This window comes from Colletes latitarsis, unplaced genomic scaffold (assembly GCF_051014445.1).
Source record: "Colletes latitarsis isolate SP2378_abdomen unplaced genomic scaffold, iyColLati1 scaffold0006, whole genome shotgun sequence".
NCBI lineage: Eukaryota > Metazoa > Arthropoda > Insecta > Hymenoptera > Colletidae > Colletes > Colletes latitarsis.
The window spans coordinates 34,036,583-34,063,310 of NW_027488366.1; positions in this window are offsets into that span (position 1 = coordinate 34,036,583).

The window sequence follows — 26,728 nt, forward strand, 5'->3', positions numbered from 1 at the left end:
GTTGGCCAGATCCTGGTCTTCTTCTGGTTTGAATCACGTAGTAATGTGGTACCACACAGAAACAGTCAATTAAACCTGGACACGATCAATATTTTAGAGGATAACACTGGCTAGGTCTGGTTTAGGACTGGGATTTGCCCTCATCAGACTCATACAATCGCATATATCGCATTTTGTTGGCCAGATCCTGGTCTTCTTCATGTTTGAATCACGTAGTATTGTAGTACCACACAGAAACAGTCAATTAAACCTGGCCACGATCCATATTTTAGCGGATAACGCATGTTAGGTCTAGGCTAGGTCTGGGATTTGCCCTCATCAGGCTCATGCAATCGCATATTTCACATTCTTTTTGGCCAGATCCTGGTCTTCTTCTGGTTTGAATCACGTAGTAATGTGGTACCACACAGAAACACCCAATTAAACCTGGACACGATCAATATTTTAGAGGATAACGCATGCTAGGTCTGGGTTAGGTCTGGGATTTGCCCTCATCAGACTCATACTTTCGCATTCTTCACATACTTGTTGGCCAGATCTTGGGTTTTTTCTGGTTTGGATCAGGTAGTAATGTGGTACCACACAGAAACAGTCAATTAAACCTGGCCACGATCAATATTTTAGAGGATAACGCATGCTAGGTCTGGGTTAGGTCTGGGATTTGCCCTCATCAGACTCATACTTTCGCATTCTTCACATACTTGTTGAACAGATCCTGGGTTGTTTCTGGTTTGGATAACGTAGTAATCTGGTACCACACTGAAACAGTCGATTAAGCCTGGTCTCGATCTGTATTTTAGAGGATAACGCAAGTTAGGTCTGCGTTAGGTCTGGGACTTGCCCTTTGTCAGGCTCATACTTTCGCATTCTTCACATACTTGTTGGCCAGATCGTGGGTTTTTTCTGGTTTGGATCAGGTAGTAATGTGGTGCCACACTGGAACAGTCGATTAAACCCGGTTTCGATCTGTATTTTAGAGGATAACGCAAGTTAGGTCTGCGTTAGGTCTGGGATTTGCCCTCATTTGGCTCATACAATCGCATATTTCACATTCTTGTTGGCAAGATCCTGGTCTTTTTCTGGGTTGTATCACGTAGTAATGTGGTACCACACTGAAACAGTCGATTAAGCCTGGTCTGGATTAATATTTTAGAGGATAACGCCTGTTAGGTCTGGGATAGATCTGGGATTTGCTCTCATCAGGCTCATACTTTCGCATATTTCGCACACTTGTTGGCCAGATCCTGGGTTTTTTCTGGTTTGGATCGGTTAGTAATGTAGTACCACACTGGAACAGTCGATTAAACCCGGTTTCGATCAATAGTTTAGAGGATAACGCATGCTAGGTCTGGGTTAGGTCTGGGATTTGCACTCATTTGGCTCACACAATCGCATATTTCACATTCTTGTTGTCCAGATCCTGGCCTTCTTCTGGTTTGAATCACGTAGTAATGTGGTACCACACAGAAACAGTCAATTAAACCTGGCCACGATCAATAGTTTAGAGGATAACGCATGCTAGGTCTGGGTTAGGTCTGGGATTTGCACTCATGTGGCTCACACAATCGCATATTTCACATTCTTGTTGTCCAGATCCTGGCCTTCTTCTGGTTTGAATCACGTAGTAATGTGGTACCACACTAAAACAGTCAACTAAGCCTGGCCACGATCAATATTTTAGAGGATAACGGATGCTAGGTCTGGGTTAGGTCTGGGATTTGCCCTCATCAGACTCATACTTTCGCATTCTTCACATACTTGTTCAACAGATCCTGGGTTTTTTCTGGTTTGGACCACGTAGTAATGTGGTACCACACTGAAACTGTCGATTAAGCCTGGCCACGATCAATATTTTAGAGGATAACGCATGCAAGGTCTGGGTTAGGTCTGGGATTTGCTCTCATCAGACTCATACAATCGCATATTTCGCATTTTGTTGGCGAGATCCTGGTCTTCTTCATGTTTGCGTCACGTAGTAATGTGGTACCACACTAGAACAGTCAACTAACCCTGGCCACGATCAATATTTTAGAGGATAACGGTATGCTAGGTCAGGGTTAGGTCTGGGATTTGCCCTCATCAGACTCATACTTTCGCATTCTTCACATACTTGTTGAACAGATGCTGGGTTTTTTCTGGTTTGGATCACGTAGTAATCTGGTACCACACTGAAACAGTCGACTAAGCCTGGCCACGATCAATATTATAGAGGATAACGGATGCTAGGTCTGGGTTAGGTCTGGGATTTGCCCTCATCAGACTCATACTTTCGCATTCTTCACATACTTCTTGAACAGATCCTGGGTTTTTTCTGGTCTGGATCACGTAGTAATGTGGTACCACACTGAAACTGTCGATTAAGAATGGCCACGATCAATATTTTAGAGGATAACGCATGCTAGGTCTAGGTTAGGTCTGGGATTTGCCCTCATCAGACTCATACAATCGCATATTTCGCATTTTGTTGGCCAGATCCTGGTCTTCTTCTGGTTTGAATCACGTAGTAATGTGGTACCACACAGAAACAGTCAATTAAACCTGGCCACGATCAATATTTTAGAGGATAACGCATGTTAGGTCTGGGATTTGCCCTCATCAGACTCATACTTTCGCATTCTTCACATACTTGTTGGCCAGATCCTGGGTTTTTTCTGGTTCGGATCACGTATTAATGTGGTACCACACTGAAACAGTCGATTAAGCCTGGTCTGGATTAATATTTTAGAGGATAACGCATGGTAGGTCTGCGTTAGGTCTGGGATTTGCCCTCATTTGGCTCATACAATCGCATATATCGCATTTTGTTGGCCAGATCCCGGTGTTCTTTATGTTTGAATCACGTAGTATTGTGGTACCACACAGAAACAGTCAATTAAACCTGGCCACGATCAATATTTTAGAGGATAACACTGGCTAGGTCTGGGTTAGGACTGGGATTTGCCCTCATCAGACTCATACAATCGCATATTTCGCATTTTGTTGGCCAGATCCTGGTCTTCTTCATGCTTGCATCACGTAGTAATGTGGTACCACACTAAAACAGTCAACTAACCTTTGTCAACGATCAATATTTTAGAGGATAACGGTATGCTAGATCTGGGTTAGGTTTGGGATTTGCCCCCATCAGACTCATACTTTCGCATTCTTCACATACTTGTTGAACAGATCCTGGGTTTTTTCTGGTTTGGATCACGTAGTAATGTGGTACCACACTGGAACAGTCGATTAAACCCGGTTTCGATCAATAGTGTAGAGGATAACGCATGCTAGGTCTGGGCTAGGTCTGGGATTTGCCCTCATCAGACTCATACAATCGCATATTTCGCATTCTTGTTGGCAAGATCCTGGTCTTTTTCTGGGTTGTATCACGTAGTAATGTGGTACCACACTAAAACAGTCAATTAAACCTGGCCACGATCAATATTTTAGTGGATAACGCATGCTAGGTCTGGGTTAGGTCTGGGATTTGCCCTCATCAGACTCATACTTTTGCATTCTACACATACTTGTTGGCCAGATCCTGGGTTTTTTCTGGTTTGGATCAGGTAGTAATGTGGTACCACACTGGAATAGTCGATTAAACCCGGTTTCGATCAATAGTTTACAGGATAACGCATGCTAGGTCTGGGTTAGGTCTGGGATTTGCCCTCATTTGGCTCATACAATCGCATATTTCACATTCTTCTTGGCCAGATCCTGGTCTTCTTCTGGTTTGAATCACGTAGTAATGTGGTACCACACAGAAAGGATCAATTAAACCTGGCCACGATCAATATTTTAGAGGATAACGCATGCTAGGTCTGGGTTAGATCTGGGATTTGCCCTCATCAGACTCATACTTTCGCATTCTTCACATACTTGTTGAACAGATCCTGGGTTTTATCTGGTTTGGATAACGTTGTAATCTGGTACCACACTGAAACAGTCGATTAAGCCTGGTCTCGATCTGTATTATAGAGGATAACGCATGTTAGGTCTGCGTTAGGTCTGGGACTTGCCCTTTCTCAGGCTCATACTTTCGCATTCTTCACATACTTGTTGGCCAGATCGTGGGTTTTTTCTGGTTTGGATCAGGTAGTAATGTGGTACCACACTGGAATAGTCGACTAAACCCGGTTTCGATCAATAGTTTACAGGATAACGCATGCTAGGTCTGGGTTAGGTCTGGGATTTGTCCTCATTTGGCTCATACAAACGCATATTTCACATTCTTGTTGGCAAGATCGTGGTCTTTTTCTGGGTTGTATCACGTAGTAATGTGGTACCACACTGAAACAGTCGATTAAGCCTGGTCTGGATTAATATTTTAGAGGATAACGCCTGTTAGGTCTGGGATAGATCTGGGATTTGCTCTCATCAGGCTCATACTTTCGCAAATTTCGCACACTTGTTGGCCAGATCCTGGGTTTTTTCTGGTTTGGATCAGGTAGTAATGTAGTACCACACTGGAACAGTCGATTAAACCCGGTTTCGATCAATAGTTTAGAGGGTGACGCATGCTAGGCCTGGGTTATGTCTGGGATTTGCCCTCATTTGGCTCACACAATCGCATATTTCACATTCTTGTTGGCCAGATCCTGGTCTCCTTCTGGTTTGAATCACGTAGTAATGTGGTACCACACAGAAACAGTCAATTAAACCTCGCCACGATCCATATTTTAGCGGATAACGCATGTTAGGTCTAGGTTAGGTCTGGGATTTGCCCTCATCAGGCTCATGCAATCGCATATTTCACATTCTTGTTGGCCAGATCCTGGTCTTCTTCTGGTTTGAATCACGTAGTAATGTGGTACCACACAGAGACACCCAATTAAACCTGGACACGATCAATATTTTAGAGGATAACGCATGCTAGGTCTGGGTTAGGTCTGGGATTTGCCCTCATCAGACTCATACTTTCGCATTCTTCACATACTTGTTGGCCAGATCCTGGGTTTTTTCTGGTTTGGATCAGGTAGTAATGTGGTACCACACTGGAACAGTCGATTAAACCCGGTTTCGATCAATATTTTAGAGGATAACGCATGCTAGGTCTGGGTTAGGTCTGGGATTTGCCCTAATCAGACTCATACTTTCGCATTCGTCACATACTTGTTGAACAGATCCTGGGTTTTTTCTGGTTTGGATAACGTAGTAATCTGGTACCACACTGAAACAGTCGATTAAGCCTGGTCTCGATCTGTACTTTAGAGGATAACGCATGTTAGGTCTGCGTTAGGTCTGAGACTTGCGCTTTGTCGGGCTCATACTTTCGCATTCTTCACATACTTGTTGGCCAGATCGTGGGTTTTTTCTGGTTTGGATCAGGTAGTAATGTGGTACCACACTGGAACAGTCGATTAAACCCGGTTTCGATCAATAGTTTACAGGATAACGCATGCTAGGTCTGGGTTAGGTCTCGGATTTGCCCTCGTTTGGCTCATACAATCGCATATTTCACATTCTTGTTGGCAAGATCCTGGTCTTTTTCTGGGTTGTATCACGTAGTAATGTGGTACCACACTGAAACAGTCGATTAAGCCTGGTCTGGATTAATATTTTTGAGGATAACGCCTGTTTGGTCTGGGATAGGTCTGGGATTTGCTCTCATCAGGCTCATACTTTCGCATATTTCGCACACTTGTTGGCCAGATCCTGGGTTTTTTCTGGTTTGGATCAGGTAGTAATGTAGTACCACACTGGAACAGTCGATTAAACCCAGTTTCGATCAATAGTTTAGAGGATAACGCATGCTAGGTCTGAGTTAGGTCTGGGATTTGCATTCATTTGGCTCACACAATCGCATATTACACATTCTTGTTGGCCAGATCCTGGTCTAGTTCTGGTTTGAATCACGTAGTAATGTGGTACCACACAGAAACAGTCAATTAAACCTGGCCACGATCAATATCTTAGAGGATAACGCATGCTAGGTCTGGGTTAGGTCTGGGATTTGCTCTCATCAGACTCATACAATCGCATATTTCGCATTTTGTTGGCCAGATCCTGGTCTTCTTCTGGTTTGAATCACGTAGTAATGTGGTACCACACAGAAACAGTCAATTAAACCTAGCCACGATCAATATTTTAGAGGATAACGGATGCTAGGTCTGGGTTAGGTCTGGGATTTGCCCACATCAGACTCATACTTTCGCATTCTTCACATACTTGTTGAACAGATCCTGGGTTTTTTCTGGTTTGGATCACGTAGTAATGTGGTACCACACTGGAACAGTCGATTAAACCCGGTTTCGATCAATAGTGTAGAGGATAACGCATGCTAGGTCTGGGCTGGGTCTGGGATTTGCCCTCATCAGACTCATACAATCGCATATTTCGCATTCTTGTTGGCAAGATCCTGGTCTTTTTCTGGGTTGTATCACGTAGTAATGTGGTACCACACTAAAACAGTCAACTAAGCCTGGCCACGATCAATATTTTAGAGGATAACGGATGCTAGGTCTGGGTTAGGTCTGGGATTTGCCCTCATCAGACTCATACTTTCGCATTCTTCACATACTAGTTGAACAGATCCTGGGTTTTTTCTAGTTTGGATCACGTAGTAATGTGGTACCACACTGAAACTGTCGATTAAGCCTGGCCACGATCAATATATTAGAGGATAACGCATGCTAGGTCTAGGTTAGGTCTGGGATTTGCCCTCATCAGACTCATACAATCGCATATATCGCATTTTGTTGGCCAGATCCTGGTGTTCTTTATGTTTGAATCACGTAGTATTGTGGTACCACACAGAAACAGTCAATTAAACCTGGCCACGATCAATATTTTGCAGGATAACACTGGCTAGGTCTGGGTTAGGACTGGGATTTGCCCTCATCAGACTCATACAATCGCATATTTCGCATTTTGTTGGCCAGATCCTGGTCTTCTTCATGTTTGCATCACGTAGTAATGTGGTACCACACTGAAACAGTCAACTAACCTTGGCAACGATCAATATTTTAGAGGATAACGGTATGCTAGATCTGGGTTAGGTTTGGGATTTGCCCTCATCAGACTCATACTTTCGCATTCTTCACATACTTGTTGAACAGATCCTGGGTTTTTTCTGGTTTGGATCACGTAGTAATCTGGTACCACTCTGAAACAGTCGATTAAGCCTGGTCTCGATCTGTATTTTAGAGGATAACGCATGGTAAGTCTGCCTTAGGTGTGGGATTTGCCCTCATCAGACTCATACAATCGCATATTTCGCATTTTATTGGCCAGATCCTGGGTTTTTTCTGGTTTGAATCACGTAGTAATGTGGTACCACACAGAAACAGTCGATTAAACCTGGCCACGATCAATATTTTAGAGGATAACGCATGCTAGGTCTGGGTTAGGTCTGGGATTTGCCCTCATCAGACTCATACTTTCGCATTCTTCACATACTTGTTGGCCAGATCCTGGGTTTTTTCTGGTTTGGATCAGGTAGTAATGTGGTACCACACTGGAATAGTCGATTAAACCCGGTTTCGATCAATAGTTTACAGGATAACGCAAGCTAGGTCTGGGTTAGGTCTGGGATTTGCCCTCATCAGACTCATACTTTCGCATTCTTCACATACTTGTTGGCCAGATCCTGGTCTTCTTCTGGTTTGAATCACGTAGTAATGTGGTACCACACAGAAAGGATCAATTAAACCTGGCCACGATCAATATTTTAGAGGATAACGCATGCTAGGGCTGGGTTAGGTCTGGGATTTGCCCTCATCAGACTCATACTTTCGCATTCTTCACATACTTGTTGAACAGATCCTGGGATTTATCTGGTTTGGATAACGTAGTAATCTGGTACCACACTGAAACAGTCGATTAAGCCTGGCCTCGATCTGTATTTTAGAGGATAACGCATGTTAGGTCTAGGATAGATCTGGGATTTGGTCTCATCAGGCTCATACTTTCGCATATTTCGCACACTTGTGGGCCAGATCCTGGGTTTTTTGTGGTTTGGATCAGGTGGTAATGTGGTACCACACTGGAACAGTCGATTAAACCCGGTTTCGATCAGTATTTTAGAGGATAACGCATGCTAGGTCTGGGTTAGGTCTGGGATTTGCCCTCATTTGGCTCATACAATCGCATATATCGCACTTTGTTGGCCAGATCCTGGTGTTCTTTATGTTTGAATCACGTAGTATTGTGGTACCACACAGAAACAGTCAATTAAACCTGGCCACGATCAATATTTTAGAGGATAACACTGGCTAGGTCTGGGTTAGGACTGGGATTTGCCCTCATCAGACTCATACTTTCGCATTCTTCACATACTTGTTGGCCAGATCCTGGGTTTTTTCTGGTTTGGATCAGGTAGTAATGTGGTACCACACTGGAACAGTCGATTAAACCCGGTTTCGATCAATATTTTAGAGGATAACGCATGCTAGGTCTGGGTTAGGTCTGGGATTTGCCCTCATTTGGCTCATACAATCGCATATTTCACATTCTTGTTGGCCAGATCCTGGTCTTCTTCTGGTTTGAATCGCGTAGTAATGTGGTACCACACAGAAACACCCAATTAAACCTGGCCACGATCAATATTTTAGAGGATAACGCATGCTAGGCCTGGGTTAGGTCTGGGACTTGCCCTCATCAGACTCATACTTTCGCATTCTTCACATACCTGTTGAACAGATCATGGGTTTTTTCTGGTTTGGCTAACGTTGTAATCTGGTACCACACTGAAACAGTCGATTAAGCCTGGTCTCGATCTATATTTTCGAGGATAACGCATGTTAGGTCTGCGTTAGGTCAGGGACTTGCCCTCTGTCTGGCTCGTACTTTCGCATTCTTCACATACTTGTTGGCCAGATCCTGGGTTTTTTCTGGTTTGGATCAGGTAGTAATGTGGTTCCACACTGGAACAGTCGATTAAACCCGGTTTCGATCAATAGTTTACAGGATAACGCGTGCTAGGTCTGGGTTAGGTCTGGGATTTGCCCTCATTTGGCTCATACAATCGCATATATCGCACTTTGTTGGCCAGATCCTGGTGTTCTTTATGTTTGAATCACGTAGTATTGTGGTACCACACAGAAACAGTCAATTAAACCTGGCCACGATCAATATTTTAGAGGATAACACTGGCTAGGTCTGGGTTAGGACTGGGATTTGCCCTCATCAGACTCATACTTTCGCATTCTTCACATACTTGTTGGCCAGATCCTGGGTTTTTTCTGGTTTGGATCAGGTAGTAATGTGGTACCACACTGGAATAGTCGATTAAACCCGGTTTCGATCAATATTTTAGAGGATAACGCATGCTAGGTCTGGGTTAGGTCTGGGATTTGCCCTCATTTGGCTCATACAATCGCATATATCGCACTTTGTTGGCCAGATCCTGGTGTTCTTTATGTTTGAATCACGTAGTATTGTGGTACCACACAGAAACAGTCAATTAAACCTGGCCACGATCAATATTTTAGAGGATAACACTGGCTAGGTCTGGGTTAGGACTGGGATTTGCCCTCATCAGACTCATACTTTCGCATTCTTCACATACTTGTTGGCCAGATCCTGGGTTTTTTCTGGTTTGGATCACGTAGTAATGTGGTACCACACTGGAACAGTCGATTAAACCCGGTTTCGATCAATAGTGTAGAGGATAACGCATGCTAGGTCTGGGCTAGGTCTGGGATTTGTCCTCATTTGGCTCATACAAACGCATATTTCACATTCTTGTTGGCAAGATCCTGGCCTTTTCCTGGGTTGTATCACGTAGTAATGTGGTACCACACTGAAACAGTCGATTAAGCCTGGTCTGGATTAATATTTTAGAGGATAACGCTTGTTAGGTCTGGGATAGATCTGGGATTTGCTCTCATCAGGCTCATACTTTCGCATATTTCGCACACTTGTTGGCCAGATCCTGGGTTTTTTCTGGTTTGGATCAGGTAGTAATGTAGTACCACACTGGAACAGTCGATTAAACCCGGTTTCGATCAATAGTTTACAGGATAACGCAAGCTAGGTCTGGGTTAGGTCTGGGATTTGCCCTCATTTGGCTCATACAATCGCATATTTCACATTCTTCTTGGCCAGATCCTGGTCTTCTTCTGGTTTGAATCACGTAGTAATGTGGTACCACACAGAAACAGTCGATTAAACCTGGCCACGATCAATATTTTAGAGGATAACGCATGCTAGGTCTGGGTTAGGTCTGGGATTTGCCCTCATCAGACTCATACTTTCGCATTCTTCACATACTTGTTGGCCAGATCCTGGTCTTCTTCTGGTTTGAATCACGTAGTAATGTGGTACCACACAGAAAGGATCAATTAAACCTGGCCACGATCAATATTTTAGAGGATAACGCATGCTAGGGCTGGGTTAGGTCTGGGATTTGCCCTCATCAGACTCATACTTTCGCATTCTTCACATACTTGTTGAACAGATCCTGGGATTTATCTGGTTTGGATAACGTAGTAATCTGGTACCACACTGAAACAGTCGATTAAGCCTGGCCTCGATCTGTATTTTAGAGGATAACGCATGTTAGGTCTGCGTTAGGTCTGGGATTTGCCCTTTCTCAGGCTCAAACTTTCGCATTCTTCACATACTTGTTGGCCAGATCTTGGGTTTTTTCTGGTTTGGATCAAGTAGTAATGTGGTACCACACTGGAACAGTCGATTAAAGCCGGTCTCGATCAATAGTTTACAGGATAACGCATGCTAGGTCTGGGTTAGGTCTGGGATTTGTCCTCATTTGGCTCATACAAACGCATATTTCACATTCTTGTTGGCAAGATCCTGGCCTTTTCCTGGGTTGTATCACGTAGTAATGTGGTACCACACTGAAACTGTCGATTAAGCCTGGTCTGGATTAATATTTTAGAGGATAACGCCTGTTAGGTCTGGGATAGATCTGGGATTTGCTCTCATCAGGCTCATACTTTCGCATATTTCGCACACTTGTTGGCCAGATCCTGGGTTTTTTCTGGTTTGGATCAGGTAGTAATGTAGTACCACACTGGAACAGTCGATTAAACCCGGTTTCGATCAATAGTTTAGAGGATAACGCATGCTAGGCCTGGGTTAGGTCTGGTATTTGCCCTCATTTGGCTCACACAATCGCATATTTCACATTCTTGTTGGCCAGATCCTGGTCTTCTTCTGGTTTGAATCACGTAGTAATGTGGTACCACACAGAAACAGTCAATTAAACCTGGCCACGATCAATATTCCAGAGGATAACGCATGCTAGGTCTGGGTTAGGTCTGGGATTTGCTCTCATCAGACTCATACTTTCGCATTCTTCACATTCTTGTTGGCCAGATCCTGGTCTTCTTCGGGTTTGAATCAAGTAGTAATGTGGTACCACACAGAAACTGTCAATTAAACCTGGCCACGATCAATATTTTAGAGGATAACGCATGCTAGGTCTAGGTTAGGTCTGGGATTTGCCCTCATCAGACTCATACACTCGCATATTTCGCATTTTGTTGGCCAGATCCTGGTCTTCTTCTGGTTTGAATCACGTAGTAATGTGGTACCACACAGAAACAGTCAATCAAACCTGGACACGATCAATATTTTAGAGGATAACACTGGCTAGGTCTGGGTTAGGACTGGGATTTGCCCTCATCAGACTCATACAATCGCATATATCGCATTTTGTTGGTCAGATCCTGGTCTTCTTCATGTTTGAATCACGTAGTATTGTAGTACCACACAGAAACAGTCAATTAAACCTGGCCACGATCCATATTTTAGCGGATTACGCATGTTAGGTCTAGGTTAGGTCTGGGATTTGCCCTCATCAGGCTCATGCAATCGCATATTTCACATTCTTGTTGGCCCGATCCTGGTCTTCTTCTGGTTTGAATCACGTAGTAATGTGGTACCACACAGAAACACCCAATTAAACCTGGACACGATCAATATTTTAGAGGATAACGCATGCTAGGTCTGGGTTAGGTCTGGGATTTGCCCTCATCAGACTCATACTTTCGCATTCTTCGCATACTTGTTGAACAGATCCTGGGTTTTTTCTGGTTTGGATAACGTAGTAATCTGGTACCACACTGAAACAGTCGATTAAGCCTGGTCTCGATCTGTATCTTAGAGGATAACGCATGTTAGGTCTGCGTTAGGTCTGGGACTTGCCCTTTGTCAGGCTCATACTTTCGCATTCTTCACATACTTGTTGGCCAGATCCTGGGTTTTTTCTGGTTTGGATCAGGTAGTAATGTGGTACCACTCTGGAACAGTCGATTAAACCCGGTTTCGATCAATATTTTAGAGGATAACGCATGCTAGGTCTGCGTTAGATCTGGGACTTGCCCTTTGTCAGGCTCATACTTTCGCATTCTTCACATACTTGTTGGCCAGATCTTGGGTTTTTTCTGGTTTGGATCAGGTAGTAATGTGGTACACCACACAGAAACAGTCAATTAAACCTGGCCACGATCAGTATTTTAGAGGATAACGCATGCTAGGTCTGGGTTAGGTCTGGGATTTGCCCTCATCAGACTCATACTTTCGCATTCTTCACATACTTGTTGAACAGATCCTGGGTTTTTTCTGGTTTGGATAACGTAGTAATCTGGTACCACACTGAAACAGTCGATTAAGCCTGGTCTCGATCTGTATCTTAGAGGATAACGCATGTTAGGTCTGCGTTAGGTCTGGGACTTGCCCTTTGTCAGGCTCATACTTTCGCATTCTTCACATACTTGTTGGCCAGATCGTGGGTTTTTTCTGGTTTGGATCAGGTAGTAATGTGGTGCCACACTGGAACAGTCGATTAAACCCGGTTTCGATCAATAGTTTACAGGATAACGCATGCTAGGTCTGGGTTAGGTCTGGGATTTGCCCTCATTTGGCTCATACAATCGCATATTTCACATTCTTGTTGGCAAGATCCTGGTCTTTTTCTGGGTTGTATCACGTAGTAATGTGGTACCACACTGAAACAGTCGATTAAGCCTGGTCTGGATTAATATTTTAGAGGATAACGCCTGTTAGGTCTGGGATAGATCTGGGATTTGCTCTCATCAGGCTCATACTTTCGCATATTTCGCACACTTGTTGGCCAGATCCTGGGTTTTTTCTGGTTTGGATCGGTTAGTAATGTAGTACCACACTGGAACAGTCGATTAAACCCGGTTTCGATCAATAGTTTAGAGGATAACGCATGCTAGGTCTGGGTTAGGTCTGGGATTTGCACTCATTGGGCTCACACAATCGCATATTTCACATTCTTGTTGTCCAGATCCTGGCCTTCTTCTGGTTTGAATCACGTAGTAATGTGGTACGACACAGAAACAGTCAATTAAACCTGGCCACGATCAATATTTTAGAGGATAACGCATGCTAGGTCTGGGTTAGGTCAGGGATTTGCTCTCATCAGACTCATACAATCGCATATTTCGCATTTTGTTGGCGAGATCCTGGTCTTCTTCTGGTTTGCATCACGTAGTAATGTGGTACCACACAAAAACAGTCGATTAAGCCTGGTCTCGATCTGTATTTTAGAGGATAACGCATGGTAGGTCTGCGTTAGGTCTGGGACTTGCCCTTTGCCAGGCTCATGCAATCGCATATTTCGCATTCTTGTTGGCAAGATCCTGGTCTTTTTCTGGGTTGTATCACGTAGTAATGTGGTACCACACTAAAACAGTCAACTAAGCCTGGCCACGATCAATATTTTAGAGGATAACGGATGCTAGGTCTGGGTTAGGTCTGGGATTTGCCCTCATCAGACTCATACTTTCGCATTCTTCACATACTTCTTGAACAGATCCTGGGTTTTTTCTGGTCTGGATCACGTAGTAATGTGGTACCACACTGAAACTGTCGATTAAGAATGGCCACGATCAATATTTTAGAGGATAACGCATGCTAGGTCTAGGTTAGGTCTGGGATTTGCCCTCATCAGACTCATACAATCGCATATTTCGCATTTTGTTGGCCAGATCCTGGTCTTCTTCTGGTTTGAATCACGTAGTAATGTGGTACCACACAGAAACAGTCAATTAAACCAGGCCACGATCAATATTTTAGAGGATAACGCATGCTAGGTCTGGGTTAGGTCTGGGATTTGCCCCCATCAGACTCATACTTTCGCATTCTTCACATACTTGTTGGCCAGATCCTGGGTTTTTCCTGGTTTGGATCACGTATTAATGTGGTACCACACTCAAACAGTCAACTAAGCCTGGCCACGATCAATATTTCAGAGGATAACGGATGCTAGGTCTGGGTTAATCACGATCACATAGTACTGTGGTACCACACTGAAACAGTCGATTAAGCCTGGTCGGGATTAATATTTTAGAGGATAACGCCTGTTAGGTCTGGGATAGATCTGGGATTTGCTCTCATCAGGCTCATACTTTCGCATATTTCGCACACTTGTTGGCCAGATCCTGGGTTTTTTCTGGTTTGGATCAGGTAGTAATGTAGTACCACACTGGAACAGTCGATTAAACCCGGTTTCGATCAATAGTTTAGAGGGTAACGCATGCTAGGCCTGGGTTATGTCTGGGATTTGCCCTCATTTGGCTCACACAATCGCATATTTCACATTCTTGTTGGCCAGATCCTGGTCTTCTTCTGGTTTGAATCACGTAGTAATGTGGTACCACACAGAAACAGTCAATTAAACCTGGCCACGATCCATATTTTAGCGGATAACGCATGTTAGGTCTAGGTTAGGTCTGGGATTTGCCCTCATCAGGCTCATGCAATCGCATATTTCACATTCTTGTTGGCCAGATCCTGGTCTTCTTCTGGTTTGAATCACGTAGTAATGTGGTACCACACAGAAACACCCAATTAAACCTGGACACGATCAATATTTTAGAGGATAACGCATGCTAGGTCTGGGTTAGGTCTGGGATTTGCCCTCATCGGACTCATACTTTCGCATTCTTCACATACTTGTTGGCCAGATCCTGGGTTTTTTCTGGTTTGGATCAGGTAGTAATGTGGTACCACACTGGAACAGTCGATTAAACCCGGTTTCGATCAATATTTTAGAGGATAACGCGTGCTAGGTCTGCGTAAGGTCTGGGACTTGCCCTTTGTCAGGCTCATACTTTCGCATTCTTCACATACTTGTTGGCCAGATCTTGGGTTTTTTCTGGTTTGGATCAGGTAGTAATGTGGTACCACACAGAAACAGTCAATTAAACCTGGCCACGATCAATATTTTAGAGGATAACGCATGCTAGGTCTGGGTTAGGTCAGGGATTTGCCCTCATCAGACTCATACTTTCGCATTCTTCACATACTTGTTGAACAGATCCTGGGTTTTTTCTGGTTTGGATAACGTAGTAATCTGGTACCACACTGAAACAGTCGATTAAGCCTGGTCTCGATCTGTATTTTAGAGGATAACGCATGTTAGGTCTGCGTTAGGTCTGAGACTTGCGATTTGTCGGGCTCATACTTTCGCATTCTTCACATACTTGTTGGCCAGATCGTGGGTTTTTTCTGGTTTGGATCAGGTAGTAATGTGGTACCACACTGGAACAGTCGAGTAAACCCGGTTTCGATCAATAGTTTACAGGATAACGCATGCTAGGTCTGGGTTAGGTCTCGGATTTGCCCTCGTTTGGCTCATACAATCGCATATTTCACATTCTTGTTGGCCAGATCCTGGTCTTTTTCTGGGTTGTATCACGTAGTAATGTGGTACCACACTGAAACAGTCGATTAAGCCTGGTCTGGATTAATATTTTTGAGGATAACGCCTGTTAGGTCTGGGATAGGTCTGGGATTTGCTCTCATCAGGCTCATACTTTCGCATATTTCGCACATTTGTTGGCCAGATCCTGGGTTTTTTCTGGTTTGGATCAGGTAGTAATGTAGTACCACACTGGAACAGTCGATTAAACCCGGTTTCGATCAATAGTTTAGAGGATAACGCATGCTAGGTCTGGGTTAGGTCTGGGATTTGCACTCATTTGGCTCACACAATCGCATATTACACATTCTTGTTGGCCAGATCCTGGTCTAGTTCTGGTTTGAATCACGTAGTAATGTGGTACCACACAGAAACAGTCAATTAAACCTGGCCACGATCAATATCTTAGAGGATAACGCATGCTAGGTCTGGGTTAGGTCTGGGATTTGCTCTCATCAGACTCATACAATCGCATATTTCGCATTCTTGTTGGCAAGATCCTGGTCTTTTTCTGGGTTGTATCACGTAGTAATGTGGTACCACACTAAAACAGTCAACTAAGCCTGGCCACGATCAATATTTTAGAGGATAACGGATGCTAGGTCTGGGTTAGGTCTGGGATTTGCCCTCATCAGACTCATACTTTCGCATTCTTCACATACTAGTTGAACAGATCCTGGGTTTTTTCTAGTTTGGATCACGTAGTAATGTGGTACCACACTGAAACTGTCGATTAAGCCTGGCGACGATCAATATATTAGAGGATAACGCATGCTAGGTCTAGGTTAGGTCTGGGATTTGCCCTCATCAGACTCATACAATCGCATATATCGCATTTTGTTGGCCAGATCCTGGTGTTCTTTATGTTTGAATCACGTAGTATTGTGGTACCACACAGAAACAGTCAATTAAACCTGGCCACGATCAATATTTTGCAGGATAACACTGGCTAGGTCTGGGTTAGGACTGGGATTTGCCCTCATCAGACTCATACAATCGCATATTTCGCATTTTGTTGGCCAGATCCTGGTCTTCTTCATGTTTGCATCACGTAGTAATGTGGTACCACACTGAAACAGTCAACCTACCTTGGCAACGATCAATATTTTAGAGGATAACGGTATGCTAGATCTGGGTTAGGTTTGGGATTTGCCCTCATCAGACTCATACTTTCGCATTCTTCACATACTTGTTGAACAGATCCTGGGTTTTTTCTGGTTTGGATCACGTAGTAATCTGGTACCACTCTGAAACAGTCGATTAAGCCTGGTCTCGATCTGTATTTTAGAGGATAACGCATGGTAAGTCTGCCTTAGGTCTGGGATTTGCCCTCATCAGACTCATACAATCGCATATTTCGCATTTTGTTGGCCAGATCCTGGTCTTCTTCTGGTTTGAATCACGTAGTAATGTGGTACCACACAGAAACAGTCGATTAAACCTGGCCAAGATCAATATTTTAGAGGATAACGCATGCTAGGTCTGGGTTAGGTCTGGGATTTGCCCTCATCAGACTCATACTTTCGCATTCTTCACATACTTGTTGGCCAGATCCTGGGTTTTTTCTGGTTTGGATCAGGTAGTAATGTGGTACCACACTGGAATAGTCGATTAAACCCGGTTTCGATCAATAGTTTACAGGATAACGCAAGCTAGGTCTGGGTTAGGTCTGGGATTTGCCCTCATTTGGCTCATACAATCGCATATTTCACATTCATCTTGGCCAGATCCTGGTCTTCTTCTGGTTTGAATCACGTAGTAATGTGGTACCACACAGAGAGGATCAATTAAACCTGGCCACGATCAATATTTTAGAGGATAACGCATGCTAGGGCTGGGTTAGGTCTGGGATTTGCCCTCATCAGACTCATACTTTCGCATTCTTCACATACTTGTTGAACAGATCCTGGGATTTATCTGGTTTGGATAACGTAGTAATCTGGTACCACACTGAAACAGTCGATTAAGCCTGGTCTCGATCTGTATTTTAGAGGATAACGCATGTTAGGTCTGCCTTAGGTCTGGGACTTGCCCTTTCTCAGGCTCATACTTTCGCATTCTTCACATACTTGTTGGCCAGATCTTGGGTTTTTTCTGGTTTGGATCAAGTAGTAATGTGGTACCACACTGGAACAGTCGATTAAAGCCGGTCTCGATCAATAGTTTACAGGATAACGCATGCTAGGTCTGGGTTAGGTCTGGGATTTGTCCTCATTTGGCTCATACAAACGCATATTTCACATTCTTGTTGGCAAGATCCTGGCCTTTTTCTGGGTTGTATCACGTAGTAATGTGGTACCACACTGAAACAGTCGATTAAGCCTGGTCTGGATTAATATTTTAGAGGATAACGCCTGTTAGGTCTGGGATAGATCTGGGATTTGCTCTCATCAGGCTCATACTTTCGCATATTTCGCAAACTTGTTGGCCAGATCCTGGGTTTTTTCTGGTTTGGATCAGGTAGTAATGTAGTACCACACTGGAACAGTCGATTAAACCCGGTTTCGATCAATAGTTTAGAGGATAACGCATGCTAGGCCTGGGTTAGGTCTGGGATTTGCCCTCATTTGGCTCACACAATCGCATATTTCACATTCTTGTTGGCCAGATCCTGGTCTTCTTCTGGTTTGAATCACGTAGTAATGTGGTACCACACAGAAACAGTCAATTAAACCTGGCCACGATCAATATTTTAGAGGATAACGCATGCTAGGTCTGGGTTAGGTCTGGGATTTGCTCTCATCAGACTCATACTTTCGCATTCTTCACATTCTTGTTGGCCAGATCCTGGTCTTCTTCTGGTTTGAATCAAGTAGTAATGTGGTACCACACAGAAACAGTCAATTAAACCTGGCCACGATCAATATTTTAGAGGATAACGCATGCTAGGTCTAGGTTAGGTCTGGGATTTGCCCTCATCAGACTCATACACTCGCATATTTCGCATTTTGTTGGCCAGATCCTGGTCTTCTTCTGGTTTGAATCACGTAGTAATGTGGTACCACACAGAAACAGTCAACTAACCCTGGGCACGATCAATATTTTAGAGGATAACACTGGCTAGGTCTGGGTTAGGACTGGGATTTGCCCTCATCAGACTCATACAATCGCATATATCGCATTTTGTTGGCCAGATCCTGGTCTTCTTCATGTTTGAATCACGTAGTATTGTAGTACCACACAGAAACAGTCAATTAAACCTGGCCACGATCCATATTTTAGCGGATAACGCATGTTAGGTCTAGGTTAGGTCTGGGATTTGCCCTCATCAGGCTCATGCAATCGCATATTTCACATTCTTGTTGGCCAGATCCTGGTCTTCTTCTGGTTTGAATCACGTAGTAATGTGGTACCACACAGAAACACCCAATTAAACCTGGACACGATCAATATTTTAGAGGATAACGCATGCTAGGCCTGGGTTAGGTCTGGGATTTGCCCTCATCAGACTCATACTTTCGCATTCTTCACATACTTGTTGGCCAGATCCTGGGTTTTTTCTGGTTTGGATCAGGTAGTAATGTGGTACCACTCTGGAACAGTCGATTAAACCCGGTTCCGATCAATATTTTAGAGGATGACGCATGCTAGGTCTGCGTTAGGTCTGGGACTTGCCCTATGTCAGGCTCATACTTTCGCATTCTTCACATACTTGTTGGCCAGATCTTGGGTTTTTTCTGGTTTGGATCAGGTAGTAATGTGGTACCACACAGAAACAGTCAATTAAACCTGGCCACGATCAATATTTTAGAGGATAACGCATGCTAGGTCTGGGTTAGGTCTAGGATTTGCCCTCATCAGACTCATACTTTCGCATTCTTCACATACTTGTTGAACAGATCCTGGTTTTTTTCTGGTTTGGATAACGTAGTAATCTGGTACCACACTGAAACAGTCGGTTAAGCCTGGTCTCGATCTGTATTTTAGAGGATAACGCATGTTAGGTCTGCGTTAGGTCTGGGACTTGCCCTTTGTCAGGCTCATACTTTCGCATTCTTCACATACTTGTTGGCCAGATCGTGGGTTTTTTCTGGTTTGGATCAGGTAGTAATGTGGTGCCACACTGGAACAGTCGATTAAACCCGGTTTCGATCAATAGTTTACAGGATAGCGCATGCTAGGTCTGGGTTAGGTCTGGGATTTGCCCTCATTTGGCTCATACAATCGCATATTTCACATTCTTGTTGGCAAGATCCTGGTCTTTTTCTGGGTTGTATTACGTAGTAATGTGGTACCACACTGAAACAGTCGATTAAGCCTGGTCTGGATTAATATTTTAGAGGATAACGCCTGTTAGGTCTGGGATAGATCTGGGATTTGCTCTCATCAGGCTCATACTTTCGCATATTTCGCACACTTGTTGGCCAGATCCTGGGTTTTTTCTGGTTTGGATCGGTTAGTAATGTAGTACCACACTGGAACAGTCGATTAAACCCGGTTTCGATCAATAGTTTAGAGGATAACGCATGCTAGGTCTGGGTTAGGTCTGGGATTTGCACTCATTTGGCTCACACAATCGCATATTTCACATTCTTGTTGTCCAGATCCTGGCCTTCTTCTGGTTTGAATCACGTAGTAATGTGGTACCACACAGAAACAGTCAATTAAACCTGGCCACGATCAATATTTTAGAGGATAACGCATGCTAGGTCTGGGTTAGGTCGGGGATTTGCTCTCATCAGACTCATACAATCGCATATTTCGCATCCTTGTTGGCAAGATCCTGGTCTTTTTCTGGGTTGTATCACGTAGTAATGTGGTACCACACTAAAACAGTCAACTAAGCCTGGCCACGATCAATATTTTAGAGGATAACGGATGCTAGGTCTGGGTTAGGTCTGGGATTTGCCCTCATCAGACTCATACTTTCGCATTCTTCACATACTTCTTGAACAGATCCTGGGTTTTTTCTGGTCTGGATCACGTAGTAATGTGGTACCACACTGAAACTGTCGATTAAGAATGGCCACGATCAATATTTTAGAGGATAACGCATGCTAGGTCTAGGTTAGGTCTGGGATTTGCCCTCATCAGACTCATACAAACGCATATTTCGCATATTGTTGGCCAGATCCTGGTCTTCTTCTGGTTTGAATCACGTAGTAATGTGGTACCACACAGAAACAGTCAATTAAACCAGGCCACGATCAATATTTTAGAGGATAACGCATGCTAGGTCTGGGTTAGGTCTGGGATTTGCCCTCATCAGACTCATACTTTCGCATTCTTCACATACTTGCTGGCCAGATCCTGGGTTTTTCCTGGTTTGGATCACGTATTAATGTGGTACCACACTGAAACAGTCGATTAAGCCTGGTCTGGATTAATATTTTAGAGGATAACGCATGGTAGGTCTGCGTTAGGTCTGGGACTTGCCCTTTGCCAGGCTCATGCAATCGCATATTTCGCATTCTTGTTGGCAAGATCCTGGTCTTTTTCTGGGTTGTATCACGTAGTAATGTGGTACCACACTCAAACAGTCAACTAAGCCTGGCCACGATCAATATTTCAGAGGATAACGGATGCTAGGTCTGGGTTAATCACGATCACATAGTACTGTGGTACCACACTGAAACAGTCGATTAAGCCTGGTCGGGATTAATATTTTAGAGGATAACGCCTGTTAGGTCTAGGATAGATCTGGGATTTGGTCTCATCAGGCTCATACTTTCGCATATTTCGCACACTTGTGGGCCAGATCCTGGGTTTTTTCTGGTTTGGGTCAGGTGGTAATGTGGTACCGCACTGGAACAGTCGATTAAACCCGGTTTCGATCAATATTTTAGAGGATAACGCATGCTAGGTCTGGGTTAGACCTGGGATTTGCCCTCATTTGGCTCATACAATCGCATATATCGCATTTTGTTGGCCAGATCCTGGTGTTCTTTATGTTTGAATCACGTAGTATTGTGGTACCACACAGAAACAGTCAATTAAACCTGGCCACGATCGATATTTTAGAGGATAACACTGGCTAGGTCTGGGTTAGGACTGGGATTTGCCCTCATCAGACTCATACAATCGCATATTTCGCATTTTGTTGGCCAGATCCTGGTCTTCTTCATGTTTGCATCACGTAGTAATGTGGTACCACACTAAAACAGTCAACTAACCTTTGTCAACGATCAATATTTTAGAGGATAACGGTATGCTAGATCTGGGTTAGGTTTGGGATTTGCCCCCATCAGACTCATACTTTCGCATTCTTCACATACTTGTTGAACAGATCCTGGGTTTTTTCTGGTTTGGATCACGTAGTAATCTGGCACCACTCTGAAACAGTCGATTAAGCCTGGTCTCGATCTGTATTTTAGAGGATAACGCATGGTAAGTCTGCGTTAGGTCTGGGATTTGCCCTCATCAGACTCATACAATCGCATATTTCGCATTTTGTTGGCAAGATCCTGGTCTTCTTCTGGTTTGAATCACGTAGTAATGTGGTACCACACAGAAACAGTCAATTAAACCTGGCCACGATCAATATTTTAGAGGATAACGCATGCTAGGTCTGGGTTAGGTCTGGGATTTGCCCTCATCAGACTCATACTTTTGCATTCTTCACATACTTGTTGGCCAGATCCTGGGTTTTTTCTGGTTTGGATCAGGTAGTAATGTGGAACCACACTGGAATAGTCGATAAAACCCGGTTTCGATCAATAGTTTACAGGATAACGCATGCTAGGTCTGGGTTAGGTCTGGGATTTGCCCTCATTTGGCTCATACAATCGCATATTTCACATTCATCTTGGCCAGATCCTGGTCTTCTTCTGGTTTGAATCACGTAGTAATGTGGTACCACACAGAAAGGATCAATTAAACCTGGCCACGATCAATATTTTAGAGGATAACGCATGCTAGGTCTGGGTTAGATCTGGGATTTGCCCTCATCAGACTCATACTTTCGCATTCTTCACATACTTGTTGAACAGATCCTGGGTTTTATCTGGTTTGGATAACGTTGTAATCTGGTACCACACTGAAACAGTCGATTAAGCCTGGTCTCGATCTGTATTATAGAGGATAACGCATGTTAGGTCTGCGTTAGGTCTGGGACTTGCCTTTTCTCAGGCTCATACTTTCGCATTCTTCACATACTTGTTGGCCAGATCTTGGGTTTTTTCTGGTTTGGATCAAGTAGTAATGTGGTACCACACTGGAACAGTCGATTAAAGCCGGTCTCGATCAATAGTTTACAGGATAACGCATGCTAGGTCTGGGTTAGGTCTGGGATTTGTCCTCATTTGGCTCATACAAACGCATATTTCACATTCTTGTTGGCAAGATCCTGGTCTTTTTCTGGGTTGTATCACGTAGTAATGTGGTACCACACTGAAACAGTCGATTAAGCCTGGTCTGGATTAATATTTTAGAGGATAACGCCTGTTAGGTCTGGGATAGATCTGGGATTTGCTCTCATCAGGCTCATACTTTCGCATATTTCGCACACTTGTTGGCCAGATCCTGGGTTTTTTCTGGTTTGGACCAGGTAGTAATGTAGTACCACACTGGAACAGTCGATTAAACCCGGTTTCGGTCAATAGTTTAGAGGGTAACGCATGCTAGGCCTGGGTTAGGTCTGGGATTTGCCCTTTGTCAGGCTCATACTTTCGCATATTTCGCACACTTGTTGGCCAGATCCTGGGTTTTTTCTGGTTTGGACCAGGTAGTAATGTAGTACCACACTGGAACAGTCGATTAAACCCGGTTTCGATCAATAGTTTAGAGGGTAACGCATGCTAGGTCTGGGTTAGGTCTGGGATTTGTCCTCATTTGGCTCATACAAACGCATATTTCACATTTTTGTTGGCCAGATCCTGGTCTACTTCTGGTTTGAATCACGTAGTAATGTGGTACCACACAGAAACAGTCAATTAAACCTGAGCACGATCAATATTTTAGAGGATAACGCATGCTAGGTCTAGGTTAGGTCTGGGATTTGCCCTCATCGAACTCATACACTCGCATATTTCGCATTCTGTTGGCCAGATCCTGGTCTTCTTCTGGTTTGAATCACGTAGTAATGTGGTACCACACAGAAACAGTCAATTAAACCTGGCCACGATCAATATTTTAGAGGATAACACTGGCTAGGTCTGGGTTAGGACTGGGATTTGCCCTCATCAGACTCATACAATCGCATATATCGCATTTTGTTGGCCAGATCCTGGTCTTCTTCATGTTTGAATCACGTAGTATTGTAGTTCCACACAGAAACAGTCAATTAAACCTGGCCACGATCCATATTTTAGCGGATAACGCATGTTAGGTCTAGGTTAGGTCTGGGATTTGCCCTCATCAGGCGCATGCAATCGCATATTTCACATTCTTGTTGGCCAGATCCTGGTCTTCTTCTGGTTTGAATCACGTAGTAATGTGGTACCACACAGAAACACCCAATTAAACCCGGTTTCGATCAATATTTTAGAGGATAACGCATGCTAGGTCTGCGTTAGGTCTGGGACTTGCCCTTTGTCAGGCTCATACTTTCGCATTCTTCACATACTTGTTGGCCAGATCTTGGGTTTTTTCTGGTTTGGATCAGGTAGTAATGTGGTACCACACAGAAACAGTCAATTAAACCTGGCCATGATCAATATTTTAGAGGATAACGCATGCTAGGTCTGGCTTAGGTCTGGGATTTGCCCTCATCAGAGACATACTTTCGCATTCTTCACATACTTGTTGAACAGATCCTGGGTTTTTTCTGGTTTGGATAACGTAGTAATCTGGTACCACACTGGAACAGTCGATTAAACCCGGTTTCGATCAATAGTTTAGAGGATAACGCATGCTAGGTCTGGGTTAGGTCTGGGATTTGCACTCATTTGGCTCACACAATCGCATATTTCACATTCTTGTTGTCCAGATCCTGGTCTTCTTCTGGTTTGCATCACGTAGTAATGTGGTACCACACTAAAACAGTCGATTAAGCCTGGTATCGATCTGTATTTTAGAGGATAACGCATGGTAGGTCTGCGTTAGGTCTGGGACTTGCCCTTTGCCAGGCTCATGCAATCGCATATTTCGCTTTCTTGTTGGCAAGATCCTGGTCTTTTTCTGGGTTGTATCACGTAGTAATGTGGTACTACACTGGAACAGTCGATTAAACCCGGTTTCGATCAATAGTTTACAGGATAACGCATGCTAGGTCTGGGTTAGGTCTGGGATTTGCCCTCATTTGGCTCATACAATCGCATATTTCACATTCTTGTTGTCCAGATCCTGGCCTTCTTCTGGTTTGAATCACGTAGTAATGTGGTACGACACAGAAACAGTCAATTAAACCTGGCCACGATCAATATTTTAGAGGATAACGCATGCTAGGTCTGGGTTAGGTCAGGGATTTGCTCTCATCAGACTCATACAATCGCATATTTCGCATTTTGTTGGCGAGATCCTGGTCTTCTTCTGGTTTGCATCACGTAGTAATGTGGTACCACACAAAAACAGTCGATTAAGCCTGGCCTCGATCTGTATTTTAGAGGATAACGCATGGTAGGTCTGCGTTAGGTCTGGGACTTGCCCTTTGCCAGGCTCATGCAATCGCATATTTCGCATTCTTGTTGGCAAGATCCTGGTCTTTTTCTGGGTTGTATCACGTAGTAATGTGGTACCACACTAAAACAGTCAACTAAGCCTGGCCACGATCAATATTTTAGAGGATAACGGATGCTAGGTCTGGGTTAGGTCTGGGATTTGCCCTCATCAGACTCATACTTTCGCATTCTTCACATACTTGTTGAACAGATCCTGGGTTTTTTCTGGTTTGGACCACGTAGTAATGTGGTACCACACTGAAACTGTCGATTAAGCCTGGCCACGATCAATATTTTAGAGGATAACGCATGCAAGGTCTGGGTTAGGTCTGGGATTTGCTCTCATCAGACTCATACAATCGCATATTTCGCATTTTGTTGGCGAGATCCTGGTCTTCTTCATGTTTGCGTCACGTAGTAATGTGGTACGACACTAGAACAGTCAACTAACCCTGGCCACGATCAATATTTTAGAGGATAACGGTATGCTAGGTCAGGGTTAGGTCTGGGATTTGCCCTCATCAGACTCATACTTTCGCATTCTTCACATACTTGTTGAACAGATCCTGGGTTTTTTCTGGTTTGGATCACGTAGTAATCTGGTACCACACTGAAACAGTCGACTAAGCCTGGTCTCGATCTGTATTTTAGAGGATAACGCATGCTAGGTCTGCGTTAGGTCTGGGACTTGCCCTTTGCCAGGCTCATGCAATCGCATATTTCGCATTCTTGTTGGCAAGATGCTGGACTTTTTCTGGGTTGTATCACGTAGTAATGTGGTACCACACTAAAACAGTCAACTAAGCCTGGCCACGATCAATATTTTAGAGGATAACGGATGCTAGGTCTGGGTTAGGTCTGGGATTGGCCCTCATCAGACTCATACTTTCGCATTCTTCACATACTTGTTGAACAGATCCTGGGTTTTTTCTGGTTTGGATAACGTAGTAATCTGGTACCACACTGAAACAGTCGATAAAGCCTGGTCTCGATCTGTATTTTAGAGGATAACGCATGTTAGGTCTGCGTTAGGTCTGGGACTTGCCCTTTGTCAGGCTCATACTTTCGCATTCTTCACATACTTGTTGGCCAGATCCTGGTCTACTTCTGGTTTGAATCACGTAGTAATGTGGTACCACACAGAAACGGTCAATTAAACCTGGCCACGATCAATATTTTAGAGGATAACGCATGCTAGGTCTAGGTTAGGTCTGGGATTTGCCCTCATCGAACTCATACACTCGCATATTTCGCATTCTGTTGGCCAGATCCTGGTCTTCTTCTGGTTTGAATCACGTAGTAATGTGGTACCACACAGAAACAGTCAATTAAACCTGGCCACGATCAATATTTTAGAGGATAACACTGGCTAGGTCTGGGTTAGGACTGGGATTTGCCCTCATCAGACTCATACAATCGCATATATCGCATTTTGTTGGCCAGATCCTGGTCTTCTTCATGTTTGAATCACGTAGTATTGTAGTACCACACAGAAACAGTCAATTAAACCTGGCCACGATCCATATTTTAGCGGATAACGCATGTTAGGTCTAGGTTAGGTCTGGGATTTGCCCTC